General features: G+C 40.7%; 1 long non-coding RNA gene across 1 annotated transcript; it reads left to right on the top strand.

The window, feature by feature from the left end:
- The first annotated feature begins 4251 nt into the window (after positions 1-4251).
- LOC116358309 (uncharacterized) lies at positions 4252-7225 on the top strand. Its single transcript, XR_004206194.1, has 2 exons — positions 4252-4961; positions 5007-7225. It is a non-coding gene; the product is annotated as an uncharacterized LOC116358309 (long non-coding RNA).
- The last annotated feature ends 11960 nt before the right edge of the window (positions 7226-19185 follow it).

Below are 19185 nucleotides of genomic sequence, written 5' to 3' on the forward strand. Positions count from 1 at the left end.
CCACATCTCTTTTGGCATTTGGGGGTAAAACCTGAAACCTTTAGCCTCACTGATTCTGTTCTCAAAATGGCACTGCCAGTGCTATCAGTGAACACCTGAACTGTCTCCTATTCTCTCTGAAGTGTTTTAACATTGTGAGTCGTTGGTTTATTAGATATCAGACTTTAGTAGTTTTTTTTCCCCCTTCTCTTAGTTATTGTTATTTAGAGTTATCAGGATGTTTTTTTTTTTTTTTAGCAGATGACACTATAAACCACGTGTCTCTAACTACTACACCACGTGTCTCTAACTACTACACCACGTGTCTCTAACTACTACACCACGTGTCTCTAACTACTACACCACGTGTCTCTAACTACTACACCACGTGTCTCTAACTACTACACCACGTGTCTCTAACTACTACACCACGTGTCTCTAACTACTACACCACGTGTCTCTAACTACTACACCACGTGTCTCTAACTACTACACCACGTGTCTCTAACTACTACACCACGTGTCTCTAACTACTACACCACGTGTCTCTAACTACTACACCACGTGTCTCTAACTACTACACCACGTGTCTCTAACTACTACACCACGTGTCTCTAACTACTACACCACGTGTCTCTAACTACTACACCACGTGTCTCTAACTACTACACCACGTGTCTCTAACTACTACACACGTGTCTCTAACTACTACACCACGTGTCTCTAACTACTACACCACGTGTCTCTAACTACTACACACGTGTCTCTAACTACTACACCACGTGTCTCTAACTACTACACCACGTGTCTCTAACTACTACACCACGTGTCTCTAACTACTACACCACGTGTCTCTAACTACTACACCACGTGTCTCTAACTACTACACCACGTGTCTCTAACTACTACACCACGTGTCTCTAACTACTACACCACGTGTCTCTAACTACTACACCACGTGTCTCTAACTACTACACCACGTGTCTCTAACTACTACACCACGTGTCTCTAACTACTACACCACGTGTCTCTACTACCACGTGTCTCTAACTACTACACCACGTGTCTCTAACTACTACACCACGTGTCTCTAACTACTACACCACGTGTCTCTAACCTACTACACCACGTGTCTCTAACTACTACACCACGTGTCTCTAACTACTACACCACGTGTCTCTAACTACTACACCACGTGTCTCTAACTACTACACCACGTGTCTCTAACTACTACACCACGTGTCTCTAACTACTACACCACGTGTCTCTAACTACTACACCACGTGTCTCTAACTACTACACCACGTGTCTCTAACTACTACACCACGTGTCTCTAACTACTACACCACGTGTCTCTAACTACTACACCACGTGTCTCTAACTACTACACCACGTGTCTCTAACTACTACACCACGTGTCTCTAACTACTACACCACGTGTCTCTAACTACTACACCACGTGTCTCTAACTACTACACCACGTGTCTCTAACTACTACACCACGTGTCTCTAACTACTACACCACGTGTCTCTAACTACTACACCACGTGTCTCTAACTACTACACCACGTGTCTCTAACTACTACACCACGTGTCTCTAACTACTACACCACGTGTCTCTAACTACTACACCACGTGTCTCTAACTACTACACCACGTGTCTCTAACTACTACACCACGTGTCTCTAACTACTACACCACGTGTCTCTAACTACTACACCACGTGTCTCTAACTACTACACCACGTGTCTCTAACTACTACACCACGTGTCTCTAACTACTACACCACGTGTCTCTAACTACTACACCACGTGTCTCTAACTACTACACCACGTGTCTCTAACTACTACACCACGTGTCTCTAACTACTACACCACGTGTCTCTAACTACTACACCACGTGTCTCTAACTACTACACCACGTGTCTCTAACTACTACACCACGTGTCTCTAACTACTACACCACGTGTCTCTAACTACTACACCACGTGTCTCTAACTACTACACCACGTGTCTCTAACTACTACACCACGTGTCTCTAACTACTACACCACGTGTCTCTAACTACTACACCACGTGTCTCTAACTACTACACCACGTGTCTCTAACTACTACACCACGTTTCTCTAACTACTACACCACGTGTCTCTAACTACTACACCACGTGTCTCTAACTACTACACCACGTGTCTCTAACTACTACACCACGTTTCTCTAACTACTACACCACGTGTCTCTAACTACTACACCACGTGTCTCTAACTACTACACCACGTGTCTCTAACTACTACACCACGTGTCTCTAACGTATTTAGGTCTGTTTTTATCATGTCCTCTTTATTGTTTTTGGAGGAAACCGATCATGAAGAAGTCTTGTGTAAAATGGTTCTATCTGACTCCTCAACTCAGGCCATTCTCTTTAGTTTTGTTTCATGCTATGGTTTTTTAATGTCTACTACTAAGACCTACAGTGTTGATGCATTCTACTTCAAGGCCATGTGTGAAGTCCACTTACATACAGTACAAAAAATACCAAGGTAAAAATGGGGGCATAATGTGCTATTCCGAAATATTGCTCTGAGTCTGTTGTGGCCCAGAACGGTGGTGTGGTCCAGTCCGTTGTGACCCAGAACGGTGGTGTGGTCCAGTCCGTTGTAACCCGGAATAGTGGCGTGGTCCAGTCCGTTGTGACCCAGAATAGTGGCGTGGTCCAGTCCGTTGTAACCCGGAATAGTGGCGTGGTCCAGTCCGTTGTGACCCAGAATAGTGGCGTGGTCCAGTCCGTTATAACCCGGAATAGTGGCGTGGTCCAGCTTTTTTGCAAATCACAGTGGAAATACAGTTGAAGTCGGGAGTTTACATACACTTAGGTTGGAGTCATTAACTCATTTTTCAACCACTCCACAAATTTCTTGTTAACCAACTATAGTTTTGGCAAGTCGGTTAGGACATCTACTTTGTGCATGACTCAAGTAATTTTTCCTACAATTGTTTACAGACAGTGAATTATAAGTGAAATAATCTATCACAATTCCAGTGGGTCAGAAGTTTACATACACAAAGTTGACTGTGCCTTTAAACAGCTTGGAAAATTCCAGAAAATGATGTCATGGCTTTAGAAGCTTCTGATAGGCTAATTGACATCATTTGAGTCAGTTGGAGGTGTACCTGTGGATGTATTTCAAGGCCTACCTTCAAACTCTGTGCCTCTTTGCTTGACATCATGGGAAAATCAAAAGAAATCAGCCCAAGACCTCAGAAAAAAAGACCTCCACAAGTCTGGTTCGTCTTTGGGAGCAATTTCCAAACGGCACGTTTATCTGTACAAACAATAGTACGCAAGTATACACCATGGGACCATGCAGCCGCCATACCGCTTGAGAAGGAGATGCGTTCTGTCTCCTAGAAATGAATGTACTTTGGTGCGAAAAGTGCAAATCAATTCCAGAACAACAGCAAAGGACCTTGTGAAGATGCTGGAGGAAACCGGTACAAAAGTATCTATATCCACAGTAAAATGAGTCGTATATCGACCTGAAAAGCCACTCAGCAAGGAAGAAGCCACTGCTCCAAAACCGCCATAAAAAAGCCAGACTAAGGTTTGCAACTGCACATGGAGACAAAGATTGTACTTTTTGGAGAAATGTCCTCTGCTCTGATGAAACACAAATAGAACTGTTTGGCCATAATGACCATCGTTATGTTTGGAGGAAAAAGGGCGACGCTTGCAAGCTGAAGAACACCATCCCAACCATGAAGCACGGTGGTGGCATCATGTTGTGGGGGTGCTTTGCTGCAGGAGGGACTGGCGCACTTCACAAGATAGATGGCATCATGAGGAAGGGAATGATGTGGATATATTGAAGCAACATCTCAAGACATCAGTCAGGAAGTTAAAGCTTTGTTGCATATGGGTCTTCCAAATGGACAATGTTGTAGCATAATGGCCTAAGGACAACAAAGTCAAGGTATTGGAATGGCCATCACAAAGCCCTGACCTCAATCCTATAGAAAATGTGTGGGCAGAACTGAAAAATGTTTGTGAGCAAGGAGGCCTACAAACCTGACTCAGTTACATCAGCTCTGTCAGGAGGAATGGGCCAAAATTCACCCAACTTATTGTGGGAAGCTTGTGGAAGGCGACCTGAAGCGTTTGACCCAAGTTAAACTATTTAAAGGCAATGCTACCAAATACTAATTGAGTGTATGTAAACTTCTTAAATAAATCACTCTGCTATTATTCTGACATTTCACATTATTAAAATAAAGTGGTGATCCTAACTGACCTTAGACATGATTTTTACTATGATTAAATGTCAGGGATTGTGAAACTGAGTTTAAATGTATTTGGCTAAGGTATATGTAAACATCAACTGTATAACATATGATCTGTTTAAATTATGAATATTTTCTCACAAGGCCAATTTTCTTGTTTGTTTTGTTCTGCTCTCCTGAAGTAAATTTTATTTGAAGGATTGATGAGCACTTTATTCTAGAACACTAGCGTAGCTACTCGTATGGCTTTTTTAAATGACGCTTTTGCCTTTTTGCAAAAGCATATTTTTTTAAAATGAATTTTACCAAGCAGGAGAAAACTGATGGAGAGGGTACGGTCTTGGTCCTTTTCTGTTGTCCCTTGAAAAACAGATTTTTTATTTTTTTTTAAACAAAAGCAATGTATCTGTTTAATTATATTGGATTGCTGATGGTGCTCACTAAGATTTTTTTGTGTTTGAAATTGTCATAATCCATCACGTTTCCTTTCTTTGACATGAAGTGTGTGTTACATAGGTGTAGTATGATTGGTTTCTTTGACATGAAGTGTGTGTTACATAGGTGTAGTATGATTGGTTTCTTTGACATGAAGGAAGTGTGTGTTACATAGGTGTAGTATGATTGGTTTCTTTGACATGAAGTAAGTGTGTGTTACATAGGTGTAGTATGATTGGTTTCTTTGACATGAAGGAAGTGTGTGTTACATAGGTGTAGTATGATTGGTTTCTTTGACATGAAGTGTGTGTTACATAGGTGTAGTATGATTGGTTTCTTTGACATGAAGTAAGTGTGTGTTACATAGGTGTAGTATGATTGGTTTCTTTGACATGAAGTAAGTGTGTGTTACATAGGTGTAGTATGATTGGTTTCTTTGACATGAAGTAAGTGTGTGTTACATAGGTGTAGTATGATTGGTTTCTTTGACATGAAGTGTGTGTTACATAGGTGTAGTATGATTGGTTTCTTTGACATGAAGGAAGTGTGTGTTACATAGGTGTTGTATGATTGGTTTCTTTGACATGAAGGAAGTGTGTGTTACATAGGTGTAGTATGATTGGTTTCTTTGACATGAAGTAAGTGTGTGTTACATAGGTGTAGTATGATTGGTTTCTTTGACATGAAGGAAGTGTGTGTTACATAGGTGTAGTATGATTGGTTTCTTTGACATGAAGGAAGTGTGTGTTACATAGGTGTAGTATGATTGGTTTCTTTGACATGAAGTAAGTGTGTGTTACATAGGTGTAGTATGATTGGTTTCTTTGACATGAAGTGTGTGTTACATAGGTGTAGTATGATTGGTTTCTTTGACATGAAGGAAGTGTGTGTTACATAGGTGTAGTATGATTGGTTTCTTTGACATGAAGGAAGTGTGTGTTACATAGGTGTAGTATGATTGGTTTCTTTGACATGAAGTAAGTGTGTGTTACATAGGTGTAGTATGATTGGTTTCTTTGACATGAAGTAAGTGTGTGTGTTACATAGGTGTAGTATGATTGGTTTCTTTGACATGAAGTACTTTTGTGTAATTCTTAAACCAAATGTTGTTTTGTAAAAATGTTGGCACACAATTCTCGAGTTTTATGGAGGATTTAAACCGTATTTATAAAGAACAAAACAATTCGCAAATATCTACAGAAAAGAATCATCGATAAATAAAGATTTGTCATCGTCACGAAATGAGATTCTCCAACTTTTAGCTTTGTAAAATCTTATCTGGTACTGGGTAGGGGATGTCTGCTAGTAGCTGAAGAGATGGCTGGCGTAAAAAGCCTATTTGCTTGTAGATGTGCAGCATTTTGAGGTTCCACTGATTTTAGGCAACATTTGTCAGACAATTTGTCCCTTACACTGTTTCCCTGGCAGACCCTAGAGCAGGGTTCTCCAACCCTGTTCCTGGAGAGCTACCCTCCTGTAGATTTTCACTCCAACCCTGTTCTGGGAGAGCTACCCTCCTGTAGGTTTTCACTCCAACCCCAGTTGTGACTAACCTGATTCAGCTTATGGACCATCTAATTATTAGTCAGGCGTGCTAGATAACCTTCAGGACGGTAGCTCTCCAGGAACAGAATTGGAGAGCCCTGCTCTAGGGGGACTGGAGATGTTTGGCGGGTGCTACTGTTAGCACAGCCTAGTTGACAACATTGAGCTACTCCCTGGTACTACTTTAGGTGTCTTGACTTCATCTCTAGCCATTTTTCTTACATTTGTTAACCGGTGCATGTTTGGCCACCACTGTCATTGGCAAAATATTAATTTGATGTGACTGACAGATTTGTGGCGCGTCTCAGCCGTCCTTATGAATAATTGACCAAAACTTGCCAATAATAAAAATAATAATGCTTTAAACTCAACCTTTTGCAAGAGTTTCCAGTTTGTACTGCTTTTGCAGAAGTATTTGGCAGAAATTACAACTTTTCCGTTTTGTCGTCTTTTCCATGCTATTTCCCAATCCATTTACCTTTTCTTTCTGAAAGTAGAGGAAGAAATGCAGTGGTTATGCTTGTGGCCAGCTGAAAGTGAAGAACTGTATAGAGGTAATGCACTGGACCAACTCTTGTTGACCATTTTTATGGAATACCAGCAACAAACTTGCACAATGTTTAAAAAATATATGTATATCTATGTATGTAATGTATGTATGTATGTATGTATGTATGTATGTATGTATGTATGTGTGTATGTGTGTGTGTGTGTGTGTGTGTGTGTGTGTGTGTGTGTGTGTGTGTGTGTTGCACGCACGCACGCACACACAATGGCAGCTGTTTTTAATTAAACAATTAAATACATATTATGTAAAGTGAAAAACACCTTGTTTACCATGTCATCCTCCAGTCTTCTTGGTTCGCTTCACTAGTTGTTTGTAACTGGGTCAGTTTGTTTCACTAGTTGTTTTATAACTGGGTCAGTATGCTTCATTTACACCTCTATTTTTCCTACTTCTGGTTGAAAATAAATTCTATATCTGTTTTAAATCCGTGTGTATTGTATTGGTGTGTTGTAGTACTTGAGTCCAGGACTCGGACTCAAGTCACGATTTTCATGACTCGTGACTTGACTGGTATGACTGTCAAATCTCCCTCCCTTGCATAATTCAACATGCTATAGCTACAACAGCAGATGTTTGGATAGCTGCAGTATTAGCAGTCTAACGTTGCTTAGCTGTATACATATTGAAATATACTGTAGCTTCAAAGATCGTTGGACTGCAGCTTTTAGCGCTACCAAGTGACTCGACTCCAAACACTTGGACTTGAGTGACTTGAATGCTAGGGACTTGGACTGGAGTTTAGTGACTTGAATGCTAGGGACTCGGACTTGAGTTCAGTGACTTGACTACAACACTTGTGTGTTGTTGTACACCGGAGTGAATCTGTGACTCTGGTAATGTGAGTTATGTCTTGTTCTAGTTGCAGATCCCTATGGGGACAGGCGTGACATTGGGTGACTATTTCAAGGTACATCTCAACTGATATTTAACAACATTCGCTTCAGGAACATGCAGTGCAACAGTCTGGATAAATAAGCAGGGAAATGTTTCTCCTATTAGGTCCCACAGAGGGGATTTCGCCAATCAGAAAATCGTGACTGTGACAGTCAGCCAGCAGATGGTGTCTATGTACCATCGGTTAGAAAGCTCAATCTGATTTGAGGTGGTTTATGAATGGTTTGATTTCCAATAATTCAGCATGTTAGGGGAAAGATGAAAGACCATTTTCTCCGGACACGGTTGAATACATAGATCGAGGTTTTGTCTTGTGAATGTGAAACTCAACTGGATCCCAGATGAAACTCTATTGACTGTTGTTTCTTCTCACAGATGGCTGCTGTATCTCCCTGAGTCTGGTGAGAGAGACTACTGATTGTAGCTGCTGCATCGACATGGTCTTCTGTCTGAGCAGCATCTGTTGCCGTGGGGTTAGGAGGCAAGCTGGGAGGAGGGGCCAAGAAATGTAAAGAGACATCTACATTTCTTAGGAGGGGCATGCGAGTATGAACTTGATATCAGCTCTAGACCCAGACCCTTCTCCATGCTAGGAGAGAGCGGGTTATTTCCTATACGCAGGGGAACATTCACAGCAGATGTTACTAATGGCTTTGCTGTAAACTCTGGGAAATCAATCCATTAGCAGGTCCTCACAATTGGCACGCTCTCAACACTCTCTCTTGCCTTGTCTCTGGCATGTCATTCTGTCACCAGAACAGTTAGTATTGTCAGTACTCGAGCTGGGAAACTGCCACTTTGATCTACTTGCCAGATTGGTATGAGGAGAGGCTCAGAGAGTGAGTTTAGAGCTGCTAGCATTAATCCCTTCAGCACAGAGCAACAGTTTGATTCCAGCTCTGTGTAGTTCATCAACACTGCCATTAGTCTTGATAAGGACAGATTCCGCTCAGCAAACCAAGGAATGTTCTCACTGGAGCACGCCGTTGGCCCACAGAAACACGGATTGCCTCTGGTGGAGCTGTACATGGCTAGTGAAGGAGTGCTTTGCTAAAGTTAGATTTTTTTCTAACATTCCCAGGAGATAAAATGGTTTTATTATAAAACATTTAGATTTTTATTTTTGTAAATCTATAAAGTAGAAAATCAAGCTTGCATCTCAAGGCCAATAGTGGCATGGTTTGATACAAATGTTATTGTTGCACAGTGCTCTACGAGAGCTGTCCGTGGGAGCACTGACACCTAATCTGCCTTTCTGGCCTGTGCTGAGGTTCAGTCACCTTGAAACACCATGAGCCAAAGTTAGTGGATTGCACATTTATCTTTTCCCCAGAAAGCACTCTCCCTATGTTAGTAATGTCACTGTTCAGCTTTTCCTCAAATTACATGGCTTCAGATTATTGGGAGATTATGATCCACGTTTGGTTTGGGTCAAGAAGGCCAACGCAGACAAATCAAATCAAAGTTTATTGGTTGTGTGCACAGATTTGCAGGTGCAGCGAAATGCTTGTGTTTCTACCTCCAACAGTGCAGTAATACCTAGCAGTAAAAAACAATACACACATAATCCAGAAATAATCTAATTAAGAAATATCAGAACAAGCCATGTCAAAGGCCGGAATATATATATATATATATATATATATACACACAGTACCAGTCAAAAGTTTGGACACACCTACTCAAGGGTTTTTCTTTATTTGACTATTTTCTACATCAAAACTATGAAATAACACATGTGGAATCATGTAGTAACCAAATGAGTGTTAAAACAAATCAAAATATATTTTATATTTGAGTTCCTTCAAAGTATCCACCCTTTGCCTTGACAGCTTTTTCACACTCTTGCCATTCTCTCAACCAGCTTCATGAGCAATGCTTTTCCAACTGTCTTGGAGTTCACACATATGCTGAGCACTTGTTGGCTGCTTTTCTTTCACTCTGCAGTCCAACTCATCCCAAACCATCTCAATTGGGTTGAGGTCAGGTGATTGTGGAGTCCAGGTCATCTGATGCATCGCTCAATCCCTCTCCTTCTTGGTCAAATAAATAGCCATTACGCAGCCTAGAGGTGTTTTGGGTCATTGTCCTGTTGAAAAACAGATGATAGTCCCACTAAGCACAAACCAGATGGGATGGTGTATCGCTGCAGAATGCTGTGGTAGCCATGCTTGTTAAATGTGCCTTGAATTCTAAATAAATCACTGACAGTATCACCAGTATCACGCAATTCGACCATGAAGGCCTGATTCACACAGTCTCCTCACTGAACTCACTGAAGTATTTATCTGGCCTGCAATCTGAGGTGCAGTTAACTCTAATAAATGTATCCTCTGCAGCAGAGGTAACCCTGGGTCTTCCTTTCCTGTGGCGGACCTCATGAGAGCCATTTTCAACATAAAGTTTGATGGTTTTTGTGACTGCACTTGAGGAAACTTTCAAAGTTCTTGAAAAGTTCTGTATTGACTGACCTTCATGTATTAATAATGATGGACTGTCATTTATCCTTGCTTAGTTGGGCTGTTCTTTCCATAATATGGACTTGGTCTTGTACCAAATAGGGTTGTCTTCTGTTTACAACCCATACCTGGTCACAACACAACTGATTGGCTCTAATGCATTAAGAAGGAAAGAAATTCCACAAATTCACTTTTAACAAGGCACACCTGTAGATTTAGATTAATTCCAGGTGACTACCTCATGAAGCTGGTTGTGTGAATGCCAAGAGTGTGCAAAGCTGTCATCAAAGCCCTAAAGGGTAGCTACTTTGAAGAATCTAAAATATATTTTCAAACACTTTTTTGGTTACTACATGATTCCATATGTGTTATTTCATAGTTTGATTTCTTCACTATTATTCTACAATGTAAAAAATAAAGGAATAACCCTTGAATAGGTAGGTGTGTCCAAACTTTGGACTGGTAGTGTATATATGATCATTGAATGACAATATAATGGTCTGTAAAGACAGTATATGAATAGAAACGGTGTGTACATCCGTATATAGGATGAGCCATGGCTATGTCATGTCTTTGGCTATGCCGGATTAATTGATATGACATGCTATTCTGTAAAATAATTTCTCCGTAATTAATATTACCTGATTGAGCTAATCATGTAAATGTAATTAACTAGAGAGTCGGGCACCCCAAAATAATATTTATAGAGCTGTTATCTTCCGAATAAACTCTTAAAGACCTAGTAATATTTTACATCAATAGCAGTCAATATCAATCGTCATCTTAATTCAGTCTCATCTGAAAGTTGTAAATTATTTTATCTGCACGAACCCTGGCTAACAAGTTGAATCAGCAATACAAAATTTGGGTTTAATTATTTATTTACTAAATACCTAACTAATCACACAGAATTACACAAACACACAATTAATCATAACTTAATTACAAATTACGTCATAAAGGAAAACGTCCCTAGTGGGCGGAACAGATATGACAGCTTGTTACACAAAAGAAAAGGGTCTGGGTTTGAGTGAAAGAGAGGGAAGACTGAGGAACAAAGGGAAGAAGCTGGGCTATCGTAAATACAGTATCTTATGCATTCTAAATTACCGCCCATTTGGAAAAGGAAAATGCAAGAAATATTTACTCTGAGCTGCGCTTTGGTAGGTTGGTGGTAGATGGAAGGCCGTGTTGTCCAACCGAGTCCTTTGAAGAATGTCTGGTGGTCAATTGCATACGTCGTAGTCATGTCGTTGTGTGGTAGACGGGATACTCTGTCTGATCCTTCCTAACCTGAGTTTGCAGCTGCGGTTGCTAACTCAACGGCTAGGAGGTATCACTTCTGTAGTGAATAAGAGTTCAAAGTTCATACCATTCACAACCAAAGCTCACGCTGATGTTGGCTTCATTCTGTAGTTATTATCTGAACCATTCTGGCATAGGACCATCGTCCTACATCCCCGGAACAGATAGTTCTATTGTCGTCAAGGCTTTATATAGGAAGGGAGAAATGGGGTGGGTTTCATAGTTTACAACCTCTGTCTCTTCACGTGGGCGGGCCACTGAGTGAGCAGCCCTATCTTATGAAAACCCACATCTCACATTTTAGAAGCTAAAATCACATTTCACCCCATCACAAATAATTTCATATTCAAACATTTAAATGGAACAACAATTCCATGTGAATCCGATAACTCTGATGTGTAGACTTTCCACTGTAGAGTTTATATCATCTTATCATTGATGAGAATGTCTCAGATGACAACCGAACTGACATCATATTCATTAAGTACCACCGCATATGTTCAATTGTTCGGATTACCAGAATATAGTTCATTTCTCCCCACCTACTGATGTTTCCAGAGTCTCTATGTTAACCAAGGGTTTTGCAAATGTAACCTCAGTAAGGTAGAGAGAGGAAAAGGGGGGGAAGAGGTATTTATGACTGTCATAAACCTACCCACCAGGCCAACGTCATGACAGCTAGAATACATTATATACTGTACATATAAAGTGATTGCATTGAAGATGTATGGCCACGCAGTAATGGGTGAATAGGGAGTACAGGAGAGGACTAAGCACACACCCCTGTGGCAACCAGTGTCTAGGATCAGGGTGGTGGAGGTGTTGTTGCCTGCCTTCACTTGCGGTCGGCCCATCAGGAAGTCTAGGACCAAGATGCACAGAGAGGGGTTCAGACCTAGGGCCCTGAGCTTAGTGGTGAGCTTGGAGGGCACTATGGTGTTGAATGCTAAGCTGTAGTCGATGAACAACACTCTTACATAGGTATTTCTCTAGGTGGGATAGGGCAGTGTACAGTGCAATTGCGATTACGTCGTCAGTGGATCTGTTGGGGCGATATGTGAATTGTAGTGGGTCTAGGGTACCGGGTAAGATGGAGGTGATATGGTCCTTTACTAGCCTCTCAAAGCACTTCATGATGACAGAAGTGGGTGCTATGGGTGATAGTCATTTAGTTCAGTTACCTTCACTTTCTTGGGTACAGGAACAATGGTGGACATCTTGAAGCAAGTGGGTACAACAGACTGGGATAGGTAGAGTTTTAATATGTATTGAAACACTCCAGCCAACTGGTATGCACATGCTCTGAGGATGTGGCTTAGGATGTTGTCTGCGAGGGTTACAGTGGTGATTTTAGCATGTAAAAATCTTGATGGGGCAAAATCAACCATTTTCTTTTTTTTATGCATGCCAGAAAAGCTTCTGCACAACACAAAACAAAACTTAACAGTACATTAGTTGCACTATAATGGTGACAAACGGTGCCCACAAACTGTTAGGGCCTACATAAAGCTGTCCCAACAGCAGAACTTTGTTTTCAGCACCAAATTATTAGGGTGATGCACATGGTCGACTAACAGTTTACTACACAACATACACTTAGTATTTATTTCGGAGCTACAATATACATACTGTGTCTTCCTGGCATATTATATAATTTATGCAGCAGCATACAAGATGTTTTTGGACTCACTGTTGTGCTGTGCTCACTTGAACAGGAAGGTGGTGCGGAAGTCCTTCTTGTGGGCTAATTTTGTCATGAAACTTTATAATTCTCTGGACTTATGGTGCTTTATAGACAACTGGGAACTCGAGAAAAAAAACAAGGTTGAATCATGACGTCAGTGATCTTCAGGCCAGAGCCCTAGAAAGAGGCCCGAGTTTCCGACTTGGAATTCAGAGTTGGATGACCGTTCAAAATGTGCTTTCCCAGTCGGAGCAAGGTTTCTTTCAGAGTTCCCAGTTGTCTTGAACTCACTGAAGTCTGAGATTTCCCAGTTCTGAGTTTCCAGTTGTTTTGAACACAGCAAAAGTTATGCTGGATTGACAGCATGGCCAATGTATTCAACCTGTTTTTGCCCACTGTGAATGTTTATTCTTTTAAGCCTGGAAAAGAGACCCTTAAACCCAGACCTGGACCACACACCCTCTCCACCAAATATAAGGCAGGGAAAGGTCATGGAAGTGAGTGCTTTACAAACGCTTACAGTTAGCCACTGATTCTTTCCAAACCACTCATTGTTGAATTTGCGATTTCCAACTTGTCTAATGTTTATGTCCAACAGGCTATGAGCACCAATACATTCTATCTTGAAAAGGATCTGTCAGTAGATTGTCAACATAATTCATGATGATGACTGCTTGTCTAGCTCGCTAGCTAAGATTTTGAAAGTATGTTGACATGATCAGTCCAATCAAAGCAACAGAAGATATAACGTGATTTGATGTCATTTTATCTGTAGCCAATGACCTTGATCCTTCTTGGATCAATGTATAGTGTATACTCCTTCTTGGCACTTCTAATGTAAATACTGTATATGGCAGCACCCAAGGGGTTTGAACTTTCTAGCTCTCCCTGTAGATTTTGCAGTGATGTAGTGTCCCCATGAGTGACAGAACACTGAGACAATCACGGCGCAACTAGAGAAGATTACCAACCCCAACACTCTGTTTTTTCCGTTGGCTGATCCGTTACCACAGAAAGCACTGAACTAGGCTGAAACTCCTGTATTTTGAAGCTGCTTCACTCAAGAAAGCAAAAAAGAGACCATGTTTGTATGCGGCTTTATTAACTATATGGCTCTGCCCCTCCTGGCCTGAATGACGGGTCGCCACTGGAGCCAAGAGTAAATGACTTACTCACGTCGGCCATGGAGAATGAGAGTGCACAGTCCTCGAGCATCGGGGGCCGCGTCGGGAGCTGGATGTTTTCCTAGAAGTGGGCAAAGAAGGTGTTTAGCTCTCGTCCAAGAGCTCTGTTGTATAATCACAACAGAGTACAAAATCAAGCTCCTTGCTATCCGGGTTCCTTGGGATGTCCCAACTCTGATGTTACCCCATTGAAGTTGAGTTAGGTAAAGGTCACAGTTAAGGTTTAGGTTAGGGTTACGGTTACGGTTAGGGTTAGGGTTAGGATTTAGGGTAGGGATGTCCCAAGGATCCCAGATATCACAAAATCAATGTTGGCTCTTAAAGGGGCATTAGCCTACATTGGTGTAAAATGTTCAATGGTAATGTTGCATAAAGACGGAGGCTTCCATGTGCTTATCTCAACGCCTCATTTGCTAAGTTCGCCGTATTGTATACTGCTGTCCGTTACTCTTTGTTTTGTACTACCATTAACACAGTATACAGTGTATACTGCTGTTTGTTACTCTTTGTTTTGTACTGCCATTAACACAGTATACAGTGTATACTGCTGTCCATTACTCTTTGTTTTGTACTGCCATTAGTACAGTATACAGTGTATACTGCTGTCCATTGCTCTGTGTTTTGTATTACCATTAGTACAGTATACAGTGTATACTGCTGTCTGTTACTCTTTGTTTTGTACTGCCATTAACACAGTATACAGTGTATACTGCTGTCCATTACTCTTTGTTTTGTACTGCCATTAGTACAGTATACAGTGTATACTGCTGTCCATTGCTCTGTGTTTTGTATTACCATTAACACAGTATACAGTGTATACTGCTGTCTGTTACTCTTTGTTTTGTACTGCCATTAGTACAGTATACAGTGTATACTGCTGTCTGTTACTCTTTGTTTTGTACTGCCATTAACACAGTATACAGTGTATACTGCTGTCCGTTACTCTTTGTTTTGTACTGCCATTAGTACAGTATAAAGTGTATACTGCTGTCTGTTACTCTTTGTTTTGTACTGCCATTAGTACAGTATACAGTGTATACTGCTGTCTGTTACCCTTTGTTTTGTACTGCCATTAACACAGTATACAGTGTATACTGCTGTCCGTTACTCTTTGTTTTGTACTGCCATTAACACAGTATACAGTGTATACTGCTGTCCGTTACTCTTTGTTTTGTACTGCCATTAGTACAGTATACAGTGTATACTGCTGTCTGTTACTCTTTGTTTTGTACTGCCATTAGTACAGTATACAGTGTATACTGCTGTCTGTTACTCTTTGTTTTGTACTGCCATTAGTACAGTATACAGTGTATACTGCTGTCTGTTACCCTTTGTTTTGTACTGCCATTAACACAGTATACAGTGTATACTGCTGTCCGTTACTCTTTGTTTTGTACTGCCATTAGTACAGTATACAGTGTATACTGCTGTCTGTTACTCTTTGTTTTGTACTGCCATTAGTACAGTATACAGTGTATACTGCTGTCTGTTACTCTTTGTTTTGTACTGCCATTAGTACAGTATACAGTGTATACTGCTGTCTGTTACTCTTTGTTTTGTACTGCCATTAGTACAGTATACAGTGTATACTGCTGTCTGTTACCCTTTGTTTTGTACTGCCATTAACACAGTATACAGTGTATACTGCTGTCTGTTACCCTTTGTTTTGTACTGCCATTAACACAGTATACAGTGTATACTGCTGTCTGTTACCCTTTGTTTTGTACTGCCATTAACACAGTATACAGTGTATACTGCTGTCTGTTACCCTTTGTTTTGTACTGCCATTAACACAGTATACAGTGTATACTGCTGTCTGTTACCCTTTGTTTTGTACTGCCATTAACACAGTATACAGTGTATACTGCTGTCTGTTACCCTTTGTTTTGTACTGCCATTAGTACAGTATACAGTGTATACTGCTGTCCATTGCTCTGTGTTTTGTACTGCCATTAACACAGTATACAGTGTATACTGCTGTCTGTTACCCTTTGTTTTGTACTGCCATTAACACAGTATACAGTGTATACTGCTGTCTGTTACCCTTTGTTTTGTACTGCCATTAACACAGTATACAGTGTATACTGCTGTCTGTTACCCTTTGTTTTGTACTGCCATTAGTACAGTATACAGTGTATACTGCTGTCCATTGCTCTGTGTTTTGTACTGCCATTAACACAGTATACAGTGTATACTGCTGTCTGTTACCCTTTGTTTTGTACTGCCATTAACACAGTATACAGTGTATACTGCTGTCTGTTACCCTTTGTTTTGTACTGCCATTAACACAGTATACAGTGTATACTGCTGTCCATTACTCTTTGTTTTGTACTGCCATTAACACAGTATACAGTGTATACTGCTGTCCATTACTCTTTGTTTTGTACTGCCATTAACACAGTATACAGTGTATACTGCTGTCCGTTACTCTTTGTTTTGTACTGCCATTAACACAGTATACAGTGTATACTGCTGTCTGTTACCCTTTGTTTTGTACTGCCATTAACACAGTATACAGTGTATACTGCTGTCTGTTACCCTTTGTTTTGTACTGCCATTAACACAGTATACAGTGCATTCGGAAAGTACCGCTTGACTTTTCCCCAAAGTTTTCTTTACGTTACAGCCTTATTCTAAAATGGATTCTTCCCTCATCAATCTACACACAATACCCACCCAAAAGCCACTCCTGCGTTGTCTTGGCTGTGTGCTTAGGGTCATTGTCTTGTTGGAAAGTGAACCTTTGCCTCAGTCTGAGGTCCTCAGCACTCTGGAGCAGGCAGCCAGCTCTGGGCAAAGTCTTGGTGGTTACAAACGTCTTCCATTTACGAATGATGGAGCCCACTGTGTTCTTGGGGACCTTCAATACTGCAAACATTTTTTGTTTCCCTTCCCCAGATCTGTGCCTCGACATAATCCTGTCTCAGAACTCTACAGACAATTCCTTCAACCTCATGGCATGGTTTTTGCTTTGACATGCACTGTCAACTGTGGGACCTTATAAAGACAGGTGTGTTTTTTTCCAAATCATGTCCAATCAATTTAATTTACCACAGTTGGACTAAGTTGTAGAAAGATCTCAAGGATGATCAATGGAAACAGGATGCACCTGAGCTTAATTTCGAGTCTCATAGCAAAGGGTCTTATTAATATTTATGTAAATAAGGTATTTGTTTTTTATTTATTAGTACATTTTTTGTAAATGATAACACTTTCTAAGGTATTATACATTTTGTATTGTAGATATGAAGTGGTGTAATAATTGTGGCAGATGTTTGTGTGTATATAGCACATTTTATTTTTAGGGTTTTCAATATATCACAAACTGATTCTGCATATGGGTTTACTGTTTTATCTTTTGTTTCTATTGTAATGTAAGTTTGTTTTAATGTGTTTGTTCCCCAGGAAGAGTATCTGCTGCCTTGGCAGCATCTAATGGTGATTCCTAATAAATACAAATACAAAATACAAATGTACAAGGTATGACAGCAATCAGCTTTGGTTTAGTTTCCCTGACAGTGGTAGGCACTCTTTCCAAATGCTAACGTTTTGGCATTTGTGGCACAAATCCTATTAGTCATGGGACCGTTATTAGCATTTTTCATGCGTCATGTTCAAATGATCTATTGGTGAACTTCACAATCAATTTCACATACGTTTGGATGATTTGGACATGATGCACTAAAAATGCTAATGTTGGTCCCATGACTTGAATTGGATTTGTGTCATGAATTCTAAAATGTTAGCATTTAGAAACAGTGCCAGGGAAACCAAAGCATGGATTGCTGTCCTACCTTGTACTTTTGTATTTGTATTTATTAGGGATATCCAGCAGCTACTCTTCCTGGAGTCCAAACAATACAAAGGCAATACAAAATGTATAATACCACCATACAACATTATTTCAATGTACGTGTGTGTAGAGTGCTAGTGTTTGTGTGAGTATGCATGTGCCTGTACCTGTGTGTGTCTCTTCACAGTCCCCGCTGTTGTAGTCCCCGCTGTTGTAGTCCCCGCTGTTGTAGTCCCCGCTGTTGTAGTCCCCGCTGTTGTAGTCCCCGCTGTTGTAGTCCCCGCTGTTGTAGTCCCCGCTGTTGTAGTCCCCGCTTTGTAGTCCCCGCTGTTGTAGTCCCCGCTGTTGTAGTCCCCGCTGTTGTGAATTTTTCTCAGTTTTTTTTTATCTGATTCTACTGCTGCATCAGTTACCTGATGTAGAATAGAGTTCCATGTAGTCATGGCTCTATGTAGTACTGTGCACCTCTCATAGTCTGTTCTGGACTTGGGGACTGTGAAGAGACCTCTGGTGGCACGTCTTGTGGGGTATGCATGGGTCTCCGAGCTGTGTGCTATTAGTTTAAAGAGACAGCTCGGTGCATTCAGCTTGTCAACACTTCTTACAAAACAAGTAGTGATGAAGTTAATCTCTCCTCCAATTTGAGCCATAAGAGATTGACATGCATATAGTTAATGTTAGCTCCCCGTGTACATTTAAGGGCCAGCCGTGCTGCCATATTCTGACCCAATTGTAATTTTCCTAAGTTTCTCTTTGTGGCACCTGACCACATGACTGAACAGTAGTCCAGGTGTTACAAAACTAGGGCCTGTAGGACCTGCCTTGTTGATAGTGTTGTTAAAAAGGCAGCGCAGTGCTTTATTATGGACAGACTTCTCTCCATCTTAGCTACTGTTGTATCAACATGTTTTGACCATGACATTTTACAATACAGGGTTACTCCAAGCAGTTTTAGTCACCGCAACTGGCTTAATCTACACATTATTCATTACAATTTGTTTTGTAATGAATAATGTTTTAGGGTTTAATTAATGATTTATCCCAATACAATGCTTTATTTTTTTT

Source organism: Oncorhynchus kisutch, linkage group LG29 (assembly GCF_002021735.2).
Source record: "Oncorhynchus kisutch isolate 150728-3 linkage group LG29, Okis_V2, whole genome shotgun sequence".
Lineage (NCBI taxonomy): Eukaryota > Metazoa > Chordata > Actinopteri > Salmoniformes > Salmonidae > Oncorhynchus > Oncorhynchus kisutch.